Here is a 5197-nt window from a genome sequence, read left to right as displayed (position 1 = left end):
ATTTCTCCAGCCCAGCATGAGGCCCAAATTCGTCATCCAGAGCTAACTGAGGAGGCTGAATCTTTACCCCAGCAAGAGGCCCCTGCTCAGCATCCACAGACCCCTGAGGAGGTTGAATCTTTTTCACCCCAGGCAGAGGCCCAGGCTCAGCATCCAGAGCCCACTGAAGAGGTAGAACCACCTCCACTTCAGCAGCAGGCTCCATCTCAGCCTTCAGAGCGCCCTGAGGAGGCTGAACCTTCTCTACTCCATCAAGAGGCCCCAACTCAGACTCCAGGGTTCCCTACTGGTATGTACTTCGAATTCCACTGATTGATGAGGTAGCATCTCTACCCGGCGTTCAGTGTCACGCTCATTCAAACTTGCCCAGTGTTACACTGCAACCTCTGGATTTGGAACTTACCATCACTCCAGAGCCCACTACGGAAGCTGAATTTCCTACAGCTCAGCAGGAGGCCCTGGCTCCACCTCTTGAGCATCCTGAGGAGACAGAATCTTCTCCAACCCACCAAGAGAACTCAGCTAAGCCTCCAGAGCCTCCTGGAGAGGTTGAGCCTTCAAGGGAGCAGGAGCAACCAGCTCAGCCTTCTGAGCCTCCTGGGGAAGTTGAAGCTTCTCCAACCCAGCAGGAGCCCCCAGGCCAGTGTCCAGAGCCTCTTGTGGAAGCTGAGCCTCCTCCAAGTGAACAGGAACAACCGACTCAGCCTTCTGAGCCTACAGAGCCTCCTGAGGAGGTGAAACCAGCAACCCAGCAGGAGACCCCAGCTCAGCTTTCAGAGTCTTTTGGAGAAGCTGAAACTTCTGCAACTCAGGAAGAAGCCTCAGCTCAGTCTCCAGAGCCCCCTCATGAGGCAGAATCTTCTCCAACTCAGCAGGAGACCTCAACTCTGTCTCCAGCGGAGAAAGAACCTTCTGCAACCCTGCAGGAGCAACCAGCTCAGCCTCCAGAGCCTTCTTCAGGGGAGGTGGAACCTTCTCCAACTCAACAGGAGCAGCCAGCTCAACCTCCAGAGCATCATGAAATGACAGTTTCACCTCCAAGTCACCATCATGCTCAGCATTCAAACTTATCCCATATCGCTGTCAAACCTGCAGATGTGGAGCTTACTGTAACACAAGAACCCACTCCAGAGGTGGGACCTTCTCCAAATCAGCACAAGCCTTCAACTCAGCCCTAAGTGCCCCTTACTAATGCAGAATTTTCTACAACCCAGCATGAGGCCCCCACGCTGCCTTCACAGCCACCTGAGGAGGCTGAACCTTTGCCAGTTGAACAGGAGGCTCCAGCCCAATCTCCAGAAGCCGGTACACATAATAAACCTTCAGTACAAGAGGAGACCCCAGCTCAGTATCCAGAGCATCTTGGAGAGGAAGTTATACCTGCCACAAGCCAGCAGGAGACTCCAGATCAGCATCCACTGGCTCCTGAGGTTGTACCTTCTCCACCTCAGCAGGAAGCCACAGCTCAGCATCCAGAGTCTCCTGGTGAGGTTGAATCCTCTCCAACTCAGTCTCCAGAGCTCTCTAATGTGACTGTAGTTTTCTCTCCAGAGCATCATGTGACAACAGTTTCTCCTCTAGGTCAGGATCAAGCTCAGCTTCTGCAGCGGCCCGATGTCACTGTTAAATCTGTGGATCTTGCCCTTATCTTACCTGCAGCGTTCACTAATGAGGTTGAAACTTCTCCCCCCCAACAACTAGAAAACTTGGCTCAGTCTAGTGTCACCTGAGCAGTTGGAACTTTTGTCAGTCCAGCAAGAGGTTTCAGATCAGCATCCAACCCCCTCTGAAAATGTTGAACCTTCTCCAGTTCAGCAGGGAGCCCCAACTCAACCTGAAGAGCTTCCTGAGGAAACTGAACCTTCTCCAAGCCAGCAGGAGAGCTAAGCTCAGCATCCAAAGCCCAGAGTGGGTTGGACCTTCTCCAGTCCAGCATCAGCACCCAACTCAGCTTCCAGGGGCCTCTACAGATGGTGCAGCTCAAACTTCAGTACATAATGAAGTGACATTCTCACCTCTAGGTCCAGGTGAAGTTGAACATGCAGTGTTGCCTAATGTCACAATTAAACCTGTGGATCTGGTGGGTGTCTTAACTCTAGAGCCCACTAAAGAGGTTGAACATCCTCCAGTGCAGCAGGGGGACCCTACTCACACTCCAGATCTCCCTGGAGGGATAGAGCTTTCTTTAGTCCAGGAGGAGGCCCCAGCTCAGTCTCCAGTTCCCCAGGGGGGCTCAGCTATATCTCCTGAGCCCCCTAAGGAGGTGGTACCTTCTCCCACACAGCAGGAGCTTAAGGCTCAGTCATCACAGCTCCCTGAAAAGGTGGAAGCATTTCCAGTCCCTCAAGGGACCCTTCCTCAGCTTCTACAGCCCCCTGAGAATATGGAATCTTCTCCAGTCCAACAGGAGTTCCCAGACGTATCTCTGGAACCCCTTAAAGAGAAAGAACCTTCTCCAGCCCAGCAGGAGGCCCCATCTCAGCCTCCAGCACCACCTAAGAAGGTTGCAGCACAACCTCCAGTACATTATGAGATGACAGTCCCAACACTAGGACAGGATCAAGCTCAGCATTCAAACTTGCCCAGTTCCACAGTTAAACCTTTGGACCAGGGGCTTCCCACAGCTCCAGAACCTAAAACGGAGGCTGAACATTCCGCAGCCCTGTAGCAGACTGCGGTTCCTCCAACATACCCCAAGGTGACATTTCCAAATCCAGAGCAAATTCAGGCTCAGCATCCAACCTTGACTAAGGTCACAGTTCAACCTTTGGACCTTCAACTGACCATAAGGCCAGAACCCACTAAGGAGGATGAACCATCTCCAACCATGCAGGAGACCTTAACCCGCTTCCAGAACCACCTAAGGAGGTTTTTGTAGCTCAGCCTCCAGTATATCAGAACCCAATAGCTCCAACACCAGATCAGGATCACACTGAGCCTCCAACATCACCCAGTGTCACAGTTCAACCTTAAGACCAGGGGCTTACCACAACTCCAGAACCTACTATGGAGGCTGAACATTCCACACCCCTCCAGGAGACTATAGTTCCTCCAACATACCCCGAGGTGACACTTCCAAATCCATAGCAAGTTCAGGCTCAGCATCCAAACTTGACTGAGGTCACAGTTCAACCATTGGGCCTGGAATTTACGTTAACTCTGGAATCCAATATGGAGGCTGAACCTTCTCCAACCATGCAGGAGACCCAACCTCAGCCTCCAGAGCTCATTAAGGAAGTTGTAGCTCAGTCTCCATTGTATCCCAAGGTGATAGTTCCAGCACCAGATTAGGATCATGCTGAGCATCCAACATCACCTAGTATCACAGTTAAACCTTTGGACCTGGAGCTTACCACAACTCCAGAACCTACTACAGAGTCTGAACATTCTATAGCCCTGCAGCAGACTATAGATCCCCCTCCAAAACACCCTGAGGTGACACTTGCACAGCCAAACCTGACTCAAGTCACAATTCAACCTACGGATGTGGAACTTACCGTTACTGCAGGATCCAATATGGAGACTGTATCTTCTCCAATCATGCAGGAGACCCCAACTCAGCCTCCAGAGGCACCTCAGGAGGTTGTAGTTCAATCTCCATTACAGCAGGAGGTGACAGTTCCAACTCCAAGTAACGATCAAGGTCAGCATTCAACAACATCCAGCGTCACAGTTTATCATGTGGACCTAGAGCAAACCACACTCCAGAACCCACTATGGAGGCTGGACATCCTACATCCCTACAGCAGACTACAGATCCCCCACCAAAACACCCTGAGGTGACACTTTCACAACCAAACCTGACTCAAGTCACAGTTCCACCTGTGGACCTGGGAGTTAACATATCTCAGCAACCAAGGCCATGTGAGACAGTTCTTTTTCTTTTGACTCAGTATTCAGTATCCACAGGCCTTCCTGGTGTAAAATATACCCCAGAAAAGAAGCAGCCAGAACAGAATGCCACCACAAACATCATCATATGTAAGCTCTGTACCTGCAAAAATGAGACACTGTCGTGTGTTGGTCTCAGCCCAAAGCAGAAGCTCCACAGAGTGCCTGAGCCAGAGCCTAACGCCTACAATGGCACCTTCACCATCACTTAAGAATCGCCTTTCCTCATTTGTTCTCTGCATCCTGCCTCACATGGCAGCCTTTCTTCAGGTCTTCCTGGGTCCTCCTTATCTCCCCAATCCATATTGACTGACTTTCTGTTTCCACCTTTTGTGTGTCAATGATTCCTTATCTTCATTCTCCTTCTTACTATTTTTCCCTCTCCTCCAGTCTTTTAATTGCCCTTATTTTTTCCTTCTCCATGTTTTACCCCATTATTTAATTCCTTAACATCTATTCTTCTCCCATCTTTATTCCATCTTCTTGACAGCAACATGTCCCTCTCCCCATCTCATTGGTGGTAATACAACAAAGCGGTTAAGAGTAGAGATTCTGTCCTGTTCCACTGATCTATATTTCTGTTTTTGTGCCAGTACCATACTGTCTTGATTACTGTAGCTTTGTAGTATAGTTTGAAGTCACGGAGCCTGATTCCTCCAGCTCCATTTTTCGTTCTCAAGATTGCTTTGGCTATTGGGGGTCTTTTGTGTTTCTATACAAATTGTGAACTTTTTTTGTTCTAGTTCTGTGAAAAATGCCAGTGGTAGTTTGACAGGGATTGCATTGAATCTGTAGATTGCTTTGGTTAGTAGAGTCATGTTTACAATGTTGATTCTTCCAATCCAAGAACATGGTCTATCTCTCCATCTATTTGTATCATCTTTAATTTCTTTCATCAGTGTCTTATAATTTTCTGCATACAGGTCTTTTGTCTCCTTAGGTAGGTTTATTCCTACATATTTTATTCTTTTTGTTTCAATGGTAAATAGAAGTGTTTTCTTAATTTCACTTTCATATTTTTCATCATTAGTGTATAGGAATGCCAGAGACTTCTGTGCATTAATTTTGTATCCTGCTATTTTACCAAATTCATTGATTAGCTCTAGTAGTTTTCTGGTAGCATCTTTAGGATTCTCTATGTAGATTATCATGTCATCTGCAAACAATGACAGCTTTACTTCTTCCTTTCCGATTTGGATTCCTTTTATTTCGTTTTCTTCTCTGATTGCTGTGGCTAAAACTTCCAAAACTATGTAGAATAATAGTGGTGAGAGTGGACATCCTTGTCTTGTTCTTGATATTAGTG

General features: G+C 48.3%; 1 pseudogene; it reads left to right on the top strand.

Annotated features, from left to right (window-relative positions):
• The window catches only part of LOC102983668 (leucine-rich repeat-containing protein 37A3-like), a 235292-nt pseudogene that overhangs the window by 1877 nt on the left and 228218 nt on the right, over positions 1-5197 (top strand).

The sequence above is a fragment of the Physeter macrocephalus genome, chromosome 14 (genome assembly GCF_002837175.3).
Source record: "Physeter macrocephalus isolate SW-GA chromosome 14, ASM283717v5, whole genome shotgun sequence".
NCBI lineage: Eukaryota > Metazoa > Chordata > Mammalia > Artiodactyla > Physeteridae > Physeter > Physeter macrocephalus.
The sequence above is the reverse complement of the archived record's forward strand: the minus strand, read 5'-3'. Positions and strand labels throughout refer to the sequence as shown.